Here is a 22,547-nt window from a genome sequence, read left to right as displayed (position 1 = left end):
TCACGGTACTTGGATTGCCTCCAGGAAGGGATGGATGCATCTGTCTCTTAAGTGTTCAGGGCTCATTCACAACTTGGACACCACAGTTACTAATTCATTCAGCAGGCTCTGTCTGCTTGGGTTCCTCATGTTGCTACTACTCCTGGCTCTTCATATTCCAGAAAAGAGTAACAATACTGCACGAATCTATAAACACAGTAATCGCTTTTTTGCTTGAGCACTGCTTAGAGACCTTTAGTCTACCACTGATTTGCCATGTCCTTCTGTATATGTGCTGTTCTTATTGGTTAATGAATAAAGCTTCTTTGTCCTATGGCAGGGCAGAAGATAGCCAGGCTGGAAGAAATATAGAGAGAGAGACTAGGCAAAGTCAAAGAGACACCATGTCCAAGAAGCAAGAGGTAACATACCATGAGCCTCATGGTAAAATATAAAATAATAGAAATTGGTTAATTTAAGATGTAAGAAGTAGCCAGGAATACGCCTAAGCTATCAGCCAACCAGTGTTGTAATTGATATAGTTTCTGTGTGATTATTCAGGTCTGGGTGGCCAGGAAATGAATGAACAGCCTCCGTCTACATACCACGGAGTCCAGGAATCCCCTGTAGATACTTTAATCCAATGAAAGGCCCACAGCTTTTCCTGGGACTCTGAAAGGATGCAGGGAACAAAACCAAAACAAAATAAAACCCTATTACAAGCCACCACCACTATGAATGCCTCCTGACACATTTCTTGTCTTTAAAATGTTTCAGAAATGGGCAAGAGTGCTTTGGAGAAGAGGGGAAACAATTTCACCATTATGTTCAGCGAGATGTTTGGCTAGGCTGGTGGAGAAGAGAAAATGATAGCAGCTAATCCAAATCCAGGCCGTAACAGACAAAAATGCCAGCAGAGTCCAAGGGGCTAGAGAAAGAAGGGTTAAGGAAGTGTGAGCTGCCTGGGCACTCTCGCCAACCTCAGCTGGCAGCTGATGCTGTCTCAGTGAATGGAGACCCAGAGGCTACATGAATTGCCCATGAACACACAACCAATCGGCAGGCAGAAGGCAAAATCTCCGGCATGTCAACTTTTGCTCCAATCACCCTTGATACTCATCGTAACCAGCGTGCCTTGACTAAGCGCACTGGCGAAGTGGGCCTTCCAATCACTTCTGTTGTGTAACAGGTGCCCTCAGAGAAGAAAGCTGCTCCCCGAGTCTCTAACATACTACCTCTCTGGGATATACCAAATTTACAAATGTGACCCTGGAATTTGTAGCTTCTGTTAGCTGCTTACAATGAGGCAAATAATATCAGTCAACTCATAGTCTACCCTCACATAGATGCTTTAGTTAGGTAATCTCCGTCCTTGTCATAGGAAAAGCAACTAAAGTCTTGCCAAAGTCACCAACTCATTTTTTACAACGCATCTTACCTGCAAATGACATCCTGGGATACCTGATCAGGAGGAAGATTTTTTTAATACTATTTTTATTAGTCTTCTTATGTACATGTGTGTGTCTGGGGAGGGGGCTGTACAGGTGCCCATGACATCTAGAAGAAGCAGGTGGATCCCCTAAAGCTGGGGTTAGAGATAGTTGTGAGCCACCCAGTGAGGGTGCTGGCAGCTCAACTCAGGCTTTTTGCAAGAACTGTAAGAGCTCTTAACCAGTGAACAAGCCTGCAGGATCATTTGCTTAAAGCCAGACATCACGTGTTATCGCACGTCCTTCCTAAAGCACCATTTGTTTTCTTTCCAAAAACAAATCTTGCAGACTGCTCACCGGGAGATGAAGAAGTATTACCAAGGCACCTGGTGGCAGCTAGCTCTCACCATCACATACCTCAGTTCCCCGGGAGGAGTCTGGGTGTTCAGGTGTGAGCTTCCTTGGCACATGGCAGCAATGGCTAGCATTGAGTGGGCAGGCTCCCATCGACAGCAGCTTTGTTCTTCTGTCTTCCAGAGACAGTGGTTTCTTCCCCTTCCACCTCACCAGCAGCACGAAGTGCTTGCCACATAACCAGGACTCAATAGCCGGCCTCTGGGCTCCTGTAGGATTCTACCTGGAAATCTTCCTTTGTTTGATTGGTGACTCTGCACTGCCCTCGCTATTCTCATGCCTCATTCTCCACCCCGCCTGCTCTTCTTAATTCCTAAAACACCACAGCAGCTTTTGATGCTCTTTCTTATATTTTCTGCAGTCACTCGGCCCAATCAGAGAAGGCACAGAATAGGGGCCTTTCATTCCAAGCCCTGTCTCACTCTATATAGCCATACCCTTACCACGCACCTGGGTTATAGCTGAGGGACCTAAAACTCCTTCCAAGCCCAGAAATGCTGCCCGTGTGTTGGAGAAAGTACGGACTGAAGAGTCAACAGGTTCACACTGCAAGTCCTGGGACAGCGGGGCAATTACTATTTCATGCCTTTAAGACTCAGCTATCTCTTCTATGCAATGTTCAAAAAGAAGTTAAATGGATTTACCATATAATGGGGGAGACAATGGCCCTACTAAACGTTATATCCTAACAAGTAAAAACCACAGCTTCAAGAATTGTTGAGTTGTTGGCAAAGGGGTCTCACAAACCTATCAAACAAACCAAGTAAAGCTATTACCAATGCCACTGGTTACCCTACCCAACCTGGACGGTAGGACCCTAAAACTTCAGGCACCACTTACTTAAGTCATCAAATATGAAGAAATAGAGCTGGGGCCAAATTAGAAGCTTCACCCCTACTGACTAGCGTTCATAGTATTAGAAGGTACTCTACACATTATCAAAGGAGAAAAGTAATCATCAAACTCATCCAGCTCTACAAATCTTATGACTTACAATAGGGGCCTGTCGGCAAGATATATATGTAATATGTATAATATATGTATATATGTGTAATAGTGGCACAAATGATATGGTAGTCACCAACCACCTTTTTAAAAATTGAATTTAAGACTCACTCTATGACATGGAATACACATGACTCCATTAATACTGTCTGACTCTTGGCCTGTGGAGACCAAGACGCTAAAACTAGACAGGTCATGACCCTAGGGGAAAACATACTACTATCTGTCTGCTAAAGGAACACAGCAATACGATGACTCTCAATGACACACTGTTATAAACGCTGATTAGTGCATCACTCAATGCTTACTAGAGAACTTCTTCTTGCAGTAGACGGGCATTATCACAGAAACACCCAACTGAACGATGCACAAAGAGTGAGCACTCAGCTCTAAATGGAATGTCTTTATCAAATGCCTCCCCTCAAGGCTCAGGGATCCATAGAGGAGCAGAGTTAGCAAGAGTATATGAGCCAGGAGTGGTGGATTAGTCCAGTGGAACAGTGTCTCTAGATACAACAGTACTAATAAATGTGAAGTCACAGAAACTGTGACGGTAGGCTGTGCAGAGGTTGCAGAGGTTGAAACCAGACAACTGAGGAGGGGAAGAGGCACCAGTTTCCATCCCTAACCAAGAAGCTATTTGCGACTGATACCTACTGGGAAAGAGAAAATGGGTTTTCTCCAATGAAGTGTCACCGAATAGATCAACCAAACTCCCAGGCAGCCCCCTTGTCCGGAAGTAGATAACCAACACCAAACAGACTGTATCTTTCTGTGTGCTCTTTTTTCTTTTGTGTGTGCATGCACATGTGTGTGATTGTTATGGTTTGGTGGGGTTTTGTTTATTTTCGTGGTTTGTTTGGTTTTAGTTTTTCTTTTGAGAGAGAGATAAAGATGAGGTTAAGAGAATAGGGAGGTGAGAGGAGCTGGGAAGATCTGGAGGAAGAGAACGATTGTAATCAAAACATAGTGTATAATTTTTTAATGTAAAACAGTCACCTTAATGCCGGGCGGTGGTGGCACACGCCTTTAATCCCAGCACTCGGGAGGCAGAGGCAGGCGGACCTCTGTGAGTTCGAGCTAGTTCCAGGACAGGCTCCAAAACTACAGAGAAACCCTGTCTCGAAAAACCAAAAAAAAAAAAAAAAAAAAAAAAAAAAACAGTCACCTTAAATAGTGGTTGTATGACATGCATGGATCTAAACAGAAAGGAGAAAAGACAAGATCTCCTGAGTATATTGGGAGTGTTGGGTGGGGGTGGGGGGTCACAGGAGAGGGGAGAGGGGAGAAGAAGCGGAGGGGAAGGAAGCAGAATAAAAACAATTTTTAAAAAAGAAAAGAAAAAATGGTTGTAAAGACTAACTCTTCCCATTTTGAAATTCACATATCCGGGCTGGGTCATATCAGAAAGCAGGTATAGCTCACTTCCAGAAGCTTTGATAGTCGGCTCCTCTTGACAGAGCTGGTTCTGTTAAAGCTGCCTTTGTCCTCAATGGGCAGCCTCAACACCGGGAGCCAACTCTCTCATTCCCTCACACCTTTCAACTGAATCAGTTTCCATCTCCTTTTTTTGACTTTCCTCCTCTTTTCTGGTGCCACTGTCACTTCAGGGGACACTGACACTAGATACACACGCCGACGAGTCTGCAGAATCAATCCTAGACATAGCGTTGTTCATTCCCCTGCTCCGAAACCCCGAAAGGCACTAGAAAGATGCACAGACTCCAATGGTTGAGCCCAAGGCTCTGCCTCCCGCTCAGGACTCCGCAGAAGGCACTCACTATGCGCTGGCTCAGGACTCCGCAGAAGGCACTCACTATGTGCTGGCTCGTGCTGTCCAGGCAGGAAACCCAAGCCATGTCTCTTGCTTTCTTCCCACCTCTAGTGGCCAGTTTCATCTATGGAGCCAGACTGCTCCTCGGAATCTAGCCTCTAACGCTAGCCTTAGGCAGGCTGGTAAGCAGACCACTCTGAGCCACATCTGCAGCCAGCCCTGCTGGAGCTCTCAGAGGCTCAGTTTGTTTCATTTATAAAACAAGAAATACAATTTCACTTACCCTATAGGACTCTTGCTAAAGGTTCAGACGGAATTATTTCACTTATTTTATTTCACTATGACTGACTCTTCTTTTATTTAGGAGATATTTTATTATTTCTATAACCAAACCCATGTAGATAAGAACTTGCATATTCAATAAGGTGTGTACAAATAAAAAAACAGCATTTAATGTTTCTTGACCAACATGGCTGCTAATCTCTGTAGAATGCTAACTTCACATAGCAAAGCCCGGTTCTTTGAGGTAACTTCCCTCATCTTATTCTGGCTAACATTTGTTCTTAATTATTATCAAAGCAAATTTATAATTGACTGGAGATGCAGGTCAGTGGTAGAATAGTTGCCTAGCAGGCAAAGGGCACAGGGGAATGATACTCAGTGTTACTAGAAAACAAAGCAAATATGTGTGAATGTGTGTATATATAATAAGTTTAAAATGATTCATACCTACTCTGGCTCTTCCTCTTCTCAGCTTCTCCTTTCCTTACCGCCTTTCAATTAACTGAAAGTTCTCTGGGTAAACAAGTTGGGTTTTATTCACTCTGCTGATTCTGTTACATGAGTTCTCAAATTTTTTTTTGAAACATATAAAATTTGGTATAGTAATTTCATTGCCTCTATCTCAAAAGGCAAAACTAAGAAAAAAAAAAAAAAAAAAAAAAAAAACCTAGGAAATACAATGACCTGGCCAAGATCACATCAAGTAAACTAGAATCATGAAAGAAACCGTTTTTTTTTTCCAAAGAACCTTTTGTTTGATTTCTGAGACAGAGTCTTGCTGTCCTGGAACTCATTATATAGACCAGGTTGGCCTCAAACTCGCAAATATCCACCTGCCTCTGCCTCCCAAGTGTTGAGATTAAAGGTGTGGGCCACTATGCCCAGCTAACTGGGCACTCTTAACCAGATCCAAAAAACCCGTCAGTACCAGCAGCCAATATCAAATTATCCCACCATAGAGACAGTCACTAAAGAGATTGGTAGTTAACTTCAACATCAACAGATTTATCTCAAAAAAGAATTCTGTATCACTTGGTCCAGTATCATCAGTCACCTCTTGTTTAGATCAAATGGCCTAGCATAGGTGCTTCCTCCATTCTAGCTGTGCAAATAAAAAAATGAAAGAAAAAGAAATAGGAAGGAGGGAGGGAGGGAGAAAGGGAGGGAAGGAAAGGGAGAGGGAGGGAGGAAGGAAGGAAGGAAGGAAGGAAGGAAGGAAGGAAGGAAGGAAGGAAGGAAGGAAGGAAGGAAGGAAGGAAGGAAGAAAAAAGAGAGAAAGAAAATGGAACTGATCCAATGAGCTTGTGCTCATCAAGGAAAGCGCCCAATACTCCCCAGCCCTTACAACTCAGCTGCTTCTCTCTCACGCAACAGCAGAAATCAGATGCTGAATGAGAAAAGACCAACACACAGCCTTCCCAGAGTAATCATGAGAGTAAAGAAGTTGCTGGACAAGGATAAGGACTGGGCACCACACAAACACCAAGAGGCGCCTGTGTTTAATGTCGAGTGTCTGCGTGAAGGGAAGAGATTCTCTGATGGTTCTGTGTTGTTTGTCTTACTACAATTAGAAAAGTATGTCCAAGAAAATCCTTTCGCCAAGGGTCTAGAATTAAGCTCTGAAGTCAGAGGCGCCTGCAGGGATGCAGATGTTCTGACTCTCACTGATGTTGATGTTAGCCGTGATGCAGCAGCCACAAGCTCTCAAAGAAGTGTGAAAAGATTACATGCCACATAGGAAGTGGTGACCAGACATAGCCAACAAACCATGGATTCAATCAATAAACTCAAGTGCCTCTTAGAAAGTAGTGAGATGGAAACAAAAGGTTCCTATGGTAACCGCTGGCTGGTTACAATCCATTGGCCTTGTTCTTTTTTATTGTATAAGTCTCTGAGCATTGTGTCTGCATGTGTATAGATGCACCATGTGCTTGCATGGTACCCTGGGAGGCCAGAAGAGGGCTCTGGAACTGTAATTACAAGTGATAGTGAGCCCCGAGTTGACATGAATTGAATCTGGGGTCTCTGCAAGAGCACTAACTGCTCTTAATTGCTGAGTCATCCTTCTGGACGCTCATTTAAAAAAAAACAAAAATGAGTAAGAAGCAGGTGTTTCTTCAAGTTTAGCTGGAAGTTTTGTCTCCCGTTTCTAGAATTAAGTGGGTTTTGAATCTGGCACACCCACATCCCCGGAGAAGAAAAAGATGAGGAATTTTCAGATATAAATATAGATACAGGTACAGATATATCAAAACAATTAGAAGATAAGCTGTATACTTAGAGAAAATATTTGTAATGATGTATCTGATCCAAAGAAAAAAAAAAGGATACCATCCAAAATATATAGAGTAATCTTAGTATTCATCAGCAGGTCTGAGGAGATGGCTCATACAGTACAACAACATCCTTGTTCCTCAAACACAGGGACCTGCGTTTAGTACTGTTTGGGTGGAAGTTCCATCCCAAGCCCCCTCCCCTGGGAGTTGCCTCGGTCCAGACTCCACCTCTGAGAAAGCCTGCCAAACCAGAGATGCTCAAGACCACTCCCACAGGGTATTTAAATTGTACCCCAGAGGACAAACACCTGGTTTCCTGGTCTGCCTTCCCCATCTCCTCTCTGAGGGCCTGGAAGCCCACCAGGGAGTGTCAGTATCCATTAAACCTGGGTTTTTTTCTAATTCGGTTTGATTTGGTCTGGTTTGGATTACTGTGTTGGCAGAGAGGTTTATCAGGGTGCAAAAATTTTTCATCTGGAAGTTCCACCAAGGGACTGTTTTTCTCACTGGCCCACGGCCATGTGGTAAGAAAACACCCTCCCCTTGCACCTACTCTCTGCCAGGCTAAGATCAGCTTCCTCTGGGTATGTTTCAAGTCACTGCCTTAGAGGCCCACGGCCTCATGCGATTTTCGGGCTGTCCTGTGAAAGGCGCAGCTACGTCAGGCACCCAACCTGACCAGGACAAGGACCTACCTTGTCCTGTTCAAGGTATTTCTCACACCCCTCTGTTTTTGACCCAAAGTCTACCACAATGGACATACTGCACTAGGCTATGGGTCCTGGCATAGACTTGCAAAATGGGTACCTACAAATTCAAGGCCTAATCTCCAAAGGCCCTTGGGCGGCCTTTTACAAAATCTTTTTAAATTGGGGCTATCTGACACCGTATGTCCTTGACACCTAAACTTTCTGCCAGCATGGGAACAAATAAACACCCCCCCCCCAATATGCCCACGTTTTCTGGATGCTGTGCTCCTACCCCTCCTCCCCACCCCCTCCCCACTTCTCTTCGCTCGTTGCTGTTTGCATTCCTGTGCGATCTGGTCATGCTGGGATTCTCTCTACAAGGGATCCGTTCCCTGTCCTTCCACTCTAAACTGCATAGGTGTTCTGTCTTTATGTTTCTGTTCTTCCTTACAGCATCTGCTAATCTAGCCCTCAATGGGACCACCTGTGCGCTTGCCTGGCTTCAGCCGCCTACTCCAGGATTTTAAAGTTGGTCAGCTGACACAGGTTCCTAAAAAAAGCTTTGTTCATCTGTCTGTTAATATATATGTGCAAATAATGCGGCCACAGTCTGCTTGTTTTATGTCTGTATGTGTATATGTGCTTGTTTTAAAATCTATAAAACTTGTAACTCCAGATTACAACAGCTCTGGGAAAATTCAAACATGTGGACAGCCACCATTTTTGGTTGAGGTCAAAGTGAAAACCTCAGCGCAATCTTTGGTAAGAGTACCCATGTGTGCTGGCCCTACCAAGAAGACATTCTGCCTCCAATATACTTTGGCTTACTAAAATACTCCTTCTAATCTTCTTGCCTTTACTGACATTGGTAAGCTGTAACTGATTGGGTAAACTATACATCTAAATTTGGCTATAACTGACAGGTAATGGTACCCTGACACTCAGTGACCTTACAGATCTGAGAGTATGGCATTTAACAAAATAGCTTCTTAGGACAGAGACATGCCAGCTCCTGCATCATCCTATAGCTCCTCCAAGAAGATGCATGGTTGCAGAAGACCTTCTTCCTGGAGGCTTACCTTTGGATATGGTAAAGCCACCCACACAGCAAAAAGCTGCCTTTCACCTTATCAACCTCCTGGACACTACACAGGGAATCGTTTCATTCTGCCAAGACAGGTAGACTGAACCCTACACTCATAGAAAAATCTTTAGGCCTCCCCAGCTCATTGACTAAAGACAAGTACTGCTTCTAAGACTGGTATTCGCCAAAGACCACAGAGAGACTTAGGACTGCCTGCATAGCTAAAAAAGCTGCCTCACTTCTGCTCATTTATGTATCCCTCTTAGATCTGTCTGATATTTGATAACTTAAGGTACTGGTAGCTCATTACTTCATTTGTTAAGTTTCTTGCTAAAAATACAGACACGGTGCCTCTTTCACAGACTTCATAGTCCAGAATTAATAGTTTGAGATGTATCTTCAGAGGTTCAGAGTTTCCAGTTTCCCTTAATTGTCTTCTAAAATGTTCATGCCTTTTAATCTAAAGTCATAGCCTTTTGCTATGACACCAAGATATAAATCTGTTCCAGCTGTCTTACAGATACCTGAAGGTTCCTGGGGAAAGTTCTGCTACTGTATCAAGAAATCTGGTCTGGTGAATACAGTCTGCAGAGCCCACCAAAAGATGACCTCTCCCTAGAGATGCTTGAGACCACTCCCACAGGGTATTTAAATTGTACCCCAGAAAACAAACGTGTGGCTTTCCAGTCTTTCTTCCCTGTCTCCTCTCTGGGGGACTGGAAACGCACCTGGGAGTGTTGGTGTCCATTAAACCTGGGTTTTTTCAAATTTGGTTTGACTTGATCTGACTTTGATTATTGCATTGGTGGAAAGGTTTATTGGGGTGCCAAAACTTTTCAAGTACCTAGCATAGGGGCTGGAATGCTCCCATAACTACACTGTGGAAACAGAAACCCAGATAGTTTTCTGCTGAAAGACTACATTGCCAGGCTTCCCTGTGGACTACAGAAGCCATTTCCATCCCATAAGGGTCCACATCTCACACATTTTGTCCATCGTACTCATGGGTGGCAAAGATGCCCGCTTACAATGAATAAACATGGTCCAGCCTAAGGTCAAACCAAGCCTCTCCTTCTTTCCCTTTCCATCCCCCTACAGCTGCCTCTTAATAATGTAACATATGGTTCAGTACATGGTAAAGGGATCAGGATTTCAGAGCTTGCACCCACACCCAAAATGTCTCCAACAACAGAGGCAAATAACAATTGCCTGCCCTCAAGGTCTCCCGAACTGACATACAGGATGCTGTGAACACGAGAGCTTTGAACCTATGCCTACCATCCAACAAATATGGGACCTGCATGCTATTTCAACTAGCCATGCCCTTTACCCTGGCATTTAACTCTTCCTCTTAGCAAAAGATAATTCCAGCATCTACACCCTCACCACTCAGGTTCCCTCATTAAAGGAGGCTGCCAAATACTCTGTTATCAAACTCACACCTTTGGCAAATGATTCAGCATATCCTAGGGGTGTCTTTCAGTTGGTTTTATATCTGTAGAGTCAACAAATGATTCTATTAAATGATATTCCAAGGCTTTGGATTCTTCAGGAGGAGAAGACTTAGATGAGAAGATTCTCTCCCACCTGAGCTCACCTATGTTACTTTGAGACCATAATCAAATCTCTACACAGATAGAGAGCTCCAGCATCAGCGCCTACAACCTGGATCCTACAAGCAGTCCAGAGGCTTTGACAGTGAAGCTTACGGATGTTTTCTAAGAAATCCCCAAAGCCATTATCTGCTAAAGCTCATTTAATTTGGTTATCTGCTTTATAAATTATGCCTCCAAACAGTCAGTCTATTTTTAAATAGAATCATATTAAGAAATATACTTACTTCTGCTGTGCGTGGTGACCTGGAGATTTGTCCTTCAGCAGAAGGAGCAAAGAGTTGATGTTAGCGTTCATTGTTAATTCAGTCTATGTTGTAAATTATTTCTTAGAGATTTGGCATGGCTGACTGCTTTCATCGTTCATATCTGTTGATTGAGTGTATGGAAGGAGGAGGCAGATTTGTAACAGTTCTGTTAATAGGGTTAGGGTTAGAAGACTTTGTAAGGTGAATCATTTACTGACACGGAAGCCACTGACTCGGGTGGTAACTCAGGATGTTCTAGAATAGTGGTTCTCAGCCTGTGGGTCCTGGCCCCTTTGAGGGTCGCATATATCCTGCATATCGGACATTTACATTATAATTCAGGATGGTAGCAAAATAATTTCATGGTCAGGGGTTGCTACAACATGAAAAACTGTACGAAAGGGTCACAGCATTAGAGAGATTGAGAACCAGTCTTCTCGAGTATTCTAAAGAAGTACCTTTGGAGAACCTAGACAACAAAGAAGACCCAGAAAGAGACGTACATGGATCTAATCTACATGGGAAGTAGAAAAAGACAAGATCTCCTGAGTAAATTGGCAACATGGGGACCATGGGAGAAGGTAGAAGGGGAGGGGAGAGAAAGGAAGGGGAGCAGAGAAAAATGTATAGCTCAATAAAATCAATTTATAAAAAAAAAAGAAGAGCCTATTGAAGATAAGGCAAAGCAGTCCCTGTGTCTGGAGTATATTCAAATTAGAAATTAAAAATTATTCCTTTTTGGTAAATATAAATTGCAATTAAATTGTCTCTTAGAATATAGATATAACAATTTGGTGATTACAGAAATATATATTATTATGGTTTCAAATACTGGTTCTGGTCACTTAAGGTAATAGTCCCATTTTTAAAAAATTTTACCTTATCGAATTATTTCTAACCAAAACTTTTGTTTTACTTAAGATACTATTTTTGTTCCTTAAATAACAGTTGGTATTGTTAATATTGAAAACAAATATGTAAAATTCATCACATGTAAGAGCAAGAAATACGTCTTAGGCACATTCTGTTCGGATTTGTTCCTTGGACACTGATTTTAACTGACTTCGTTTACACAGCTTCCGGGTGTTTGTTACTTAGGCAGGAGTCTGACTTAACAGCTGATTACAGTTACTCTGTCCTTCTACAGAACTCTAGTACCTGACCCAGCCAGTTGTCCAACTGCCTTTTAACTCTTATTAATCTTGATATAAGAGTTTTCCTCAAGCCACTTTGTATCTTCATGTCCCCCACAAAGTTGTACAGTTGTTAGCTCCTGATGCTCCCCTCATTGCCTTTCTGTCAGCCTTGAAGCGGCTACCAAGAGAGCAACACCCCCAAATTCATAAAAAGCAGTCTGGATGACCTAGGGGACTAATGGACCATGGGCAGCCCAACTCATCCCTCTCTTCTTGCCATGCTGGACATTGTTTGGGGGGACTCAGAAGTAAAGCTGCTGGACTGGAGCCCCCTTTCATCAACCAGCTTCCCAGTCTCCGCAGCTCAGGTCAGCGTGACACCCTACAGGACCTGCCGACTTTGTGCCTGCTGCAGTCCTCCAGGCTTGAGAAGGACTGGACCCAACCACTGGGATGAGATCTGTGCCATCTCCACAGAAGATGCTGCTTCCATACCAACAAATCCTAACTGGTTTGAGATGGAGCCTAGAGACAGGGACCAGGAAAAAGTCAACTATACACCTCCTCCTATGTATGGGCTTCTAGTTCCCTCCCAGTCTGGCTCCTCCTCTGGATCAATTCTATCCCTCTTCTTATCCCCTATACTTAAGTTTTTACACTGTCTTTTAAATGTTTTCCTTATAGAACGTCACCCTTTACCCAAACAAAATGTCCCACGTCGGATCTCCCAGTAGTTCTCACCCTGCAACAGCTCCGTCTCTTCCCAATACATCTGCAAAAAGACCTTTCAGATGCTGCGGAGAAACTCTGGCTAAAAGGGACCGTCATCCACCCCTTTCACACCAGTCCAGACACAATCTGTCGCATTACTCTTCTATCTCCTCCTGTTGCTTTCCTTTGATGCTCTGTAGCTCCCTGCTACTTCGGCTAGCTCATTTTGGTGACAGTAGGACCAGTCACTGTCACCCTGCATCAACTCTATGTCCACTTTCAGTCACTGGCCCACTTGGTCGACTCCACCTCTACCCCTCCCTATGCCTAACCTTCCCAGAAAATCTCTCAGCTTTAATCTGTAAACAGTCATGTATTTACAGCCCTCTAGTGATTATTTCCCAAGTCCCTACAGGAATTGCAGGAGAACAATAGCATGATCCACTGTGGCTGATCAAGTTAAGGCTCTCCCCTGCTGTGTGACCAGAGGACCCCTTCTCGATGGACCCAGAACTATCCCCTCCAACACTGCTGTACCATCCCTACCCGGTATTTTGTTGATATCCTCTCAGAGTCAGGAATGATAACTTCCTGCTGAAGGACTACACTTCCCAGCTCCCCTCATGGACTGCTGAAGTCTTCCTGGCCCTATAAGGGGCAGCATCCCATCTTTCTCTGTGGGCATCTGGCCATCTTCACACATGGATGACAAAGATGCCCACTTGTCATAAGTGGACATGGTCCTGCCTAAGGTCAGACCAAGCCCCTCTTTCTGCCTTCTGTCTCTCTACAGCAAAATAATCTTCCAATCTACTCTTTTAAATAATCTAACAGACAGGAGGATCTCTGGGACTCTGGCCAGCCACTCTAACCAGATCAGTGAGCTCCAGGGTCATTGAGAGACCCTGTCTCAAAAATTAAGGTGGAAGAGGCTAGACAGATGGCTCCGTAGTTAAGAACACTGGCTGCTCTTCCTGTGGACCTAGGTTCTATTCCCAGCCCCCACACGGTGGCTCACAATCATCTGTAAGTCTAGTCTTCGCACCTCTGAGTGAACCAGGCACACATGTCGTATGCAGACATACAGACAAAATACCCATACACATTAAAATAAATAATTTTTAAACCATCACTGACATTTGTTTAAAAAAATTAATCAGATTTTAAACAACTAATGCTATAGGAAGTCTTACAGCCAGTGGTTACCCGCCCACTGGGGCATGACCTCTTATACTATCTAAGCTGATGTAGAGCATGATTTAGAGCTTTTCTGGACCCTCTGTTCAGGCTGCAGGATTCAGTTTCTGATCACCGTTCAAGCAGAGGATTCTGATTTGTGAGTCTACCCTTAAATAAATAACCATCTATTTCTCAATTCTGAGCTAGTGTGGGATTTCTTTAAGCATCCTTCTTCATTTGGCGCCCAATGTGGGGCCCAAACCAACGACCCTAAGATTAGGAGTTTCATGCTAGCCAGGCAGCTAGGACAAACAAGCGGCCCCTCCTCCAACAAACCAAGGAAGATGCCCAGCATCCACCTCTGGCCTCTACATAAGTGTATACACACACACTTATCAACATGAATTTAAAATGTACAAAAGATATGAACAGGCATGTACCAAAGAAACCATGCAAATGGTAGATGAACCTATGAAAAACTGTTCAACATCACAGGCTCTGGGGAATGGCGGCAACCCAGCTGAGAGACACTGCTCCCACCTTCAGGAATGTTCAAACCTAAAACTTCCAGCACCTTGTGCTGATAGAAACAGAGCAGCAGCGAATGGCATTCTCTGGTGGGAAAACACAGCACATTCTTTACAAAGCAAGGCATATTCATGCAGTAAGACCCAGCATATACATGCCTTGGTATTTACCTGAGCAAGATGAAAGCCTGTCAAAAACCAAAAACAAACCAATAAAACCTGCACATAAATCCTTACAGCAGCTTTGATCTCAGACTTAAACTTGGAAACAACTGAAATGTCTTTCACAAATTGAATGGCTAAACTGTGGAATTCCAATGAAATGCTACACACACATGCAAATACACAGGCACACACACATACACTTACCCCCCCAGCCTCCCACACACTCACATAAACACATCTACCAATCTGTATTTTTTAAAAAATGTATATTACTGAAAGAAGCCAATATAAAAATGACTGCATGCTTCAATCCCATCTCTATGACTCTGGAAAGTGCAAAACTATGGAGAGAGTTGGAAAAAGCAAACCAACCAACAAAACAACAAAGATCAGTGGTTGTCAAGGATTTCAAGGGAGTGATGGACAAATGAATAGAAAATGGGTTATGTCGGGGGCATCACAGTGTTCCATGCACTATTATAATGGTACTCAGGTCGTTACATGGCTCGCAGCATGCACACCACCCAGAGGAAGCCAGATGTGAAGAAGAGGCTTTGGGTGATGAGCAGTAATGGTAGCTTACCAAGTGTAACAAATGCAGTATGCTGGTACAGGACGCTGAGGGTGGAGGAGGCTGTGACAGGGTGGGGGCAGGAGGCACATGGAGACTCTGTACCTTCTGCTCAACTCTCCCATGAGCCTGGAAACTGCTCTAAAAATGTCCATTCTTAAATTATGTATGGTTGCATATGCTGCATGTGTGGTTATTTTTTCTAGCTCAGTATATAGGCATTTGTTCGTTCCCACATTTTCACTAGGCCAGAAGAGAAATGAAATGTTTAAAAATAAAATGGGTTTAATAAATATACAATCAATAAATATGTATTAAATGTGCCACAAACTACCATTCTTCTAGGTTCTCTGTTGCTAGAGATTATGTCTAATGGATTTATATCAAAGCCCAGTTTTCAACAGCACCCACCATTGTTAGAAGAAATCTTTATTAGTATCTGCTGAGAGGTTACCAAAAAGGACCAGGGAGAAAATGTGATTCTTTGCCAAGGTTCCCAAGTATGACAGCAAAGCAAAACCATCAACAACTGGGAAGAGCAGACGTTTCAGGAATGCCTTTCACCAAGCGTCAAGCGAAATGTGTTAGCCACATGGCAATGCGTGACATTTCTTAGAAATAAAACCCAGGAAGAATGGTTGCTGCCTTGTGATTCATGACAGGATCCTGGCAAAGGTCGCAGAAGGCCACATGTATGTAATACGCCTCCTTGACGAAAGGCCATGCCTAGCCTGCGAATGCGCAGAACATGACCTGCTGTGTAGGTAGGCACGGCCATCCCATGAACTGCCTGTGGGAAGGCAGGTTCAATCTCGTGACAGCGGACAGCCCTGTCCACTCGTGGAAGAGAGGCTGTTCCGCATCCATACTTGCTGAAGTAAAGTCCAAGTCCCTCCTCACTCTCCCGGAGGCGCTATCTGAGAAGCTCCTTCACCCATCTTTCCTTTCTGTATTTCCCTCCCCACTGGCATTTAGGGAACCCCTATGATTTTCTTAGATGTACAATAAAAAGGCTTTTCCTATTTTCCTAGTACCAGTGAAGGTGGACAGGCCAGCAAGGGTAGGAACGAAGCAGTGACCCCACCCACCCAACCTGAAACCATCAACCTCCACCATCATTCGGAATGTTGTTGGCCCAAACTCACGGAAGCACGGCTCTGCTCTGCATCCTTCCAGGCAGGGCTCAGCAGTCAGTCAGGTTGAAAACGTGAATGATAACTAAGAAAGGCAACTTCTTTTTTTGTCTTCCATCTACAGTATAAGCCAGCTGCTAATATTAAAATGTTCCATTTTACCCATGACTAACGGTTCACCATGAGCAGACTTCTGAAAGGCCGCCACATGCCAGGCTGTGTTCTGGGCATGCAGTCCCTGTCGTGACAATGAAACCCAGGCATTCCAGGCCATGGAGACCGAAGGAGAGCTAAGGACGGCCTGGTGTGACCAAGCCAACCTACCCAGAAGGGAAGAGACTTAGCCTGGAGAGGACAGAGAAGAATTCAGATAGACTGGAAGAAAACAAAAAAAGGAAGACGGAGGAGGATGACTCTGGGCAAAGTTGTGTGCTTAAAGGCCTTAAGGATTCTATTCTATTCTAAATTTGGTCTTTGCAACTGATGGCCATAGGAAATTAAAGACAAGAAAATATGTGGTTTATTATTGTTGTTGTTTAGCTTGTAAAGGAAAAACTTTGCTTCTCAGAATGAGAACCAGTAGGATGATGTTATAAGCCCAAAAATGTTCCTGGCTGGAAACCTGCAAATGTGGAGGGCTTTAGAGGAAGAAAGGACAGCAACCAAGTCCTTCCCACAGAAACAGTTCTGAAAGCTGTGGTGATCGGCAGACCTACATTCCAGTGCATCTTCAGGGCAGAAGCTGGGGCTTCACGCAAGCTTCTTGACGTCACTCTGTCTTCTGGTTTCCTCATTTTTAGAATGGAGATAATGCTGATAACGTCAGTTATCAGATGAAATAAGGCAACGCATGTAAACTGTCTGGTTTCTCCCGTGTACATGTGGAGGTGCACATCCAAAAACGTGTATATGGAGGCCACAGGACAGACTTGGGTGTGATCACTTAGGTGCTGCTCATAGGAGACAGATCTCTCAATAAGCTGGAACTCACCAAGCGGGCTAGACTGCCTGGCTTCAGGGATCCTCCTGTCTCCGTCTTCCCCGTGCCAGGATTACATTACATGCGCATGCACATGCCACTATGCCTAGCTTTTTTTTTTTTAACAAGGGTTCTGGGGATCAGATTCATGTCCTTGCACCTGCAAAGCAAGCACTGTACCAACCAATGCATGCATGTCCCCAACCCCAAATGTCTTAGTGTGAGCACTGATGTATTCAATAATGTAATGGTTATAAATCTCATGAAAAGAAAGCAAGAAAAGTACTCAATTATTTGGCATTGGGGAGAAAGAAACAAAGTTTGAGAATTTAATCTGCCCTGTTCTTCCATGTGCTACATTTTGGCCCTAATAGAGAGCTTAGTCTATAAGAAAGAAGAGGCATGTTCGATGCCTGACTCAGCTGCAAAGAGCAGGGCAGTCCTTGGATTCTTGCCTTCTCGAAAACGTTTTAATACTGAGAAGAAAATCACCTTCCTCCATGTAGACCTACAAAAATAACTGGCTATGCACTTGCATTAATCCATTCCATATGTTGCTAGAGTTTGAAATTCAGGTTGGCAAAGAAGCCCAATGACACGGTTCTCACGAACATCTTTTACTAGATACCATGACAAATGCTTTCAGAGTCTTTTGAGCCAGGAGAAAGGAAAGGTTTTGGTATGCTGCGACCTAGAGCTTTTATTTCCCGTCACAATGAGTCCACCCAAGTCTATGAGAAAGATTCTGTGGCTTTACTATAGAAACCAAGTAAGAGATAAAATAAGCCGTACGTGGGCCGGGGATGTAGCTCAGTTGGTAAAGGGCTTGCCAAGTTTGCACCAAGTCCTGGTACGGCATAAAATTAGGTGTCCTGAAATACACCTCTAATCTCAGCATTCACAAGTTGGAGACAAGAATGAGAGCCTAGGAGTTGTTCCGTCATCCTTGGCTGCACAGTGGGTCAGAAGGCAGCCGACCTGATCTATAAATAGAGACAAGATCGTGTGTTCTTTCATTTATTTATGAACTTCAAATCAAACATCCTTTGTGCGTCTGTTATAAAGCATCAGGCAGAAAAAAATATCATTGTCCTCAAGGGGTTGACAATTGAAAGGGAGAACAAGACGAGAGTTCTCACAGACTGGGAGGGATGTCACCAAAATACAAAGTCCAACGAGGATAAGATTAATACCAACTAGGGATTCTTGAGAGGCTCCTATGAGGGAGTTATGGATTGGGATGAAAATAACGAGAGAGGCAGTGCAGGAATGTGCTGCAGGCCTGTGGGCTGACCTGAGGAACCAACGCTCAAGAATGTGTGTTGTGTCTTGGGATGAAAGCCGTTTGTTGCAAGAGATCAGTAGGTGATGAAGAAACAACGGAGAAGTGGGCAGACCCTGGATATGTCAAGAACTCTGAATGCCAAATTTAGTTGTTAAGCTTAGTCAATTACATGAATACTACTAGCACGTGGGTATACTCAGAAACCTGCCAAGAGGCAAAGAAGAAAGGAGAAGCAATGCCTTAGAGAGAACGTCTCAAATGGCTCTCAAGTCACCCACAAGGAGCTGCGACCTGGACTTCTGCGTGCTACCGGGGCTTTGTGCGGTCTCCCTTTGGAAACAGACTAGCTCTTTCTTGTCTTATTGTATCCTTTTTAGTAACCAACTTTTACACTTTCTCCTTCCTTCCCCCAGGAAACTAAAAAATTAGGCAGACAAGCAGATTCTGGAGAAATCCAAAGAGCTTTTGGCAGGAGGCAAAGGAAATGTTATGCAAATCCATCGGACTCAGACATGCAGCCTCCAGTGAGGTCACCCTGGTCCCTTCAGCCCAGCTCCCTCCTCGGAGTTTTCTGATTTCTTGTCACTTGCTCCTTAACTCCAGTAGTTTTTGAATGACATCATGTTTGTTTCCTGCATGCTCTAGAAGACAGTCTTTTGACTTTCCCTCGGTTCAATTTCAGGTTATGTCCTTCTCTCTTGGGCCGTCAACTTTCCTCCAAGGCTCCTACCTCCAACATACATAGACAGTGTGAGCAACTGGAGACTTTTTTCAATAAAAGCCTCTTTCTCCATTTGATCCTAACATTGGCTGCCTGGACACCTCCAGCTAGTTCATTCCAACTTCATTCATGTTTCATTTAACTAGTAACACCAGTGGAAAACCTGTCTCTCCCTTCAAGCCATTTACCCAGGGTCCAGAGCATCCTTCCTCCTGTGAACTTCAGGTAACCCCTCCTCCCTTCTCAAGAGACATTCATTGGCTTCAAAGTGTATTGTACATTAAGTAATAATGACGTGTTTCCTTAAGAGAGGGGGTACACATCTGGATATACGTGGATGATCAGAAAGGCAACAGAGGCAGGTGAATATCCGTACAGGCATCTCACCCCAGCTGTGTTCAAACTTGCCCACTTGTCCACCACAGCCCTCAGAGACCACGGACTTGCTAGCTGTTGTCTCACCGCGTTTACCACAGCAGTCTCTTGGGAAGAGACCTACTCTCTGGGAATGCTGACAGCGAACTGTGCCTGACTCAACAGGCAGGATTACAGAGCCATCAAATTAAAGTATGTCTCCTACTAATGTGGAGGGGCTGCTGATTCACTGGGGGGGGGGAGGGCAAGAAAATGGGAAATCATGGAAAGCCCCAGAGGAAGTCGTAAAGTCCCGTTCTAGAGGCCCGCTATTGTGTCCTCTGACTGTAAGATACACCCAGGGCCCGTGTGTCACTGCTTCTCTTCCCCCTCCCTCGTCCAAACATATGCCTCACCCCAGGCCACCTGAGCCTCGACAAGCCCTCTGGCTGCAGGTTCTAGCTCTGTCCACCGCCTGCCCAGGACCAGCCAACGTGGACATTTGTAACTGGGGATTCTAGCAACGCCAGACAACGACCCCTCTTAGGCCACCAGGAGCTGCCTAGCCCTGCCTTCTACCCGCAGGTCCTCATTGTGCCTTTTGCCCGGTCTGATCGCAGCCCCTAAACGGTAAGGGGTTGCGATAATCCGAGTCGGGCAGACAGATGGGAGGATAGGGTAACAGACATACGTTTCACAAGGACCCAAATTAACCTGCTCGCAAAGTCCCCACCCTCATCCCCTTTCCTCACAGCAGGGCTGGGGGGCGCTGACAGAGCAGGCAAAGGGAGCGCGATCTCAGCTGGTGCACCGCTGCACACAAAGCCCTTCACCTTCTGCTCGCCTGGCAAGCTCCTCCCTGGGTTTGGTCTCCCAGGGTCTCTGATGCCCCCTTCGGTGGTCCGTGAGACGGTCCCACTCGCTCTATCAGCGCAGTCTCAACCTTTGCCTCCCCGCCCCTCACCGCTGAGCCCAAAGGGAGTTGTGCTGGCTTTAGGGATGCGAGGGCTCCTCATGCGTCCACGGTTCCTGAGCCCACGGGATGGCAGACCGCGGTCCAGTGTGCGGGACACAGCATCGCGCGGCAGCGCAGCCACAGCAGACATCCCAACCCCCGATATGGTCAGTCCCAGTGCCCAGCTCCCCATCCCCGAAGCGGATGCGCCGAGACGCAGCGGCGCTCCTACCTGCGATGCGCCTGGCGGCTCCGAGCGCAATGCCGGAGCCTGGCGCCCGCGCGTCTGCCTGGTGCGGCGGCGGAGCGGCCGCGGGCTGGCACTCGGGCTAGTTGCCCGCTGCCTCCTCGCTAGGGCTTCCTGTGGGGCTGGACAAAGGACATTTCCTGGGAGGAGCGGGGGAATGTTCCCAGCATGCCTCGATTTGTAGTTCGCGGGGACTTCCTGCCACCGCAGCAGCAGCAGGGGCCCCTACTCGGACCCTAGGACTGGAGGAGGGGCGTTCGTTGTGTCCCTGGACACTGCTGGACTGGAGTGGCGCGCGGCTGATGGCTGACCCACCGGACGCCGCTGACAGAGCCGCGGTCCTTCAGATGCATGCTTCACGTACCCGCTTGCTACCCTGTGCGCACGATGCAAGCGGCCTTTTCTTTAGAAATGAAGTTTGTGATGGGTTCTCTTTAAGTAAACTTTTCCCCCTCTAATAAGTGGTCTTCCATAATGGGAGATTGAGATGGGGACACACTCTGATACCCAGCCTGGCCAGGAACTCACTTGGACAACTCTCCGCGATTCTCCTTCTTCAGCTTTCAGGCATGTGCCAAACCGAGTTCGTTGTTTTGTTTGTTCTCTTGTGTCAAGGCTCTGCCTTAAAGCCCCCTGCGTGCTGGGCAAGTGCTCTGTCGATCTACATCCCGTTTTCTCTAACCCAGTGGTTCTCAACCTGTGAGTCGCCTCCGCTTTGGGAGTCGAACAACCCTTTCAAAGGGCTCATCCAAGACAATCGGAAAACACAGATGTTTACATTATGATCCATAACATTAGCAAAATTACAGTTATGAAGTAGCAACGAAAACGATGTTATGCCTGGGGTTCACCACAACATGAGACTGTATTAAAGTTCTCAACCTGAGGAAGGTTGAGAACCACAGTCAGGATTCAGCTGCGAGTCGTTCAAGAAGAGAACTTGACTGCTCTTCTGGAATTCAGATCCTTAAGGTCTTGGCACTTTGTCCTTAAAACCATAAGGAGCTGATCATTCCCAGATCCTGGCTCGGTGACATCCCTTTCCACCACTGTTGGCCTCTGCCCAGGCTTCTTTTCAAGAAAATTAATTGAATTGAGAGATAGAAAATAAACTTCATGAAGTAAATAATGTGAAATCCTTGAGTTAGGAACATTCCGGACTTTCTGTCTATCCTCATTCACCTTTAGGGTTCAGCTTTCTCAGCCCAGGGACACACCCCATGGATGTGTGTTTGGGTGGGGAAGGACACTGACTACCAGGGAAGGACTCCGCTTCCAGTCTAACAAGGTCTACCGTGAGTTCTCATCAGTCCGTGGGGGATCAGAAGCCCTGTGGGAAGTCAAAGCAGGGCAATGTAAGAACTAAATGACTAAAAGCTACACTTTTCAAAGGACAGTGTGGAGAGCGTGATGAACCAGTCCAGGAAAGGACAAGTCCTAAGAGTTGTCCTTAGACAACTTAAAATATAATCTGGCTAAATAGCCCCATGTCATGGCTCCACTCAGGAGGCTGGGGCAGGAGGGTGTGGAGTTTGAAGCCAACGTGAGCTACCTAGCAAGACCCTGCCATAGGTAATACATGCATATATACATGATCGGAAGGTCACAATTATCTGAAATTTCCTTTGTCATCTCACATTTTAAATCTGCATAAGTAGGGACATTTGAATGAGGACTTTTGTCTGTGTAAAGAACAGATTGTCTTCCAAAAAGCTGCAATCATTCTAGAGACCTTTAGTTATGGTGGTAGGGTGGCCGGTTTAATTCAAGATGTCAAACAAGTCGATAGG

The 22,547-nt window shown here is 45.2% G+C and overlaps 1 protein-coding gene across 1 annotated transcript in view; it reads right to left on the bottom strand.

Annotated features, from left to right (window-relative positions):
* Positions 1-20,815, bottom strand: part of Znf697 (zinc finger protein 697) — a 40,191-nt gene extending 19,376 nt beyond the window's left edge. The window contains exon 1 of the mRNA XM_057794253.1: positions 20,743-20,815. The gene's annotated coding sequence lies outside the window, so the exon portion shown is untranslated. The remainder of the gene's footprint in view (positions 1-20,742) is intronic.
* Between the last annotated feature and the right edge of the window lie 1,732 nt (positions 20,816-22,547).

The sequence above is a fragment of the Chionomys nivalis genome, chromosome 18, assembly GCF_950005125.1.
Source record: "Chionomys nivalis chromosome 18, mChiNiv1.1, whole genome shotgun sequence".
Lineage (NCBI taxonomy): Eukaryota > Metazoa > Chordata > Mammalia > Rodentia > Cricetidae > Chionomys > Chionomys nivalis.
This window is presented reverse-complemented; position numbering and strand designations above follow the sequence as displayed.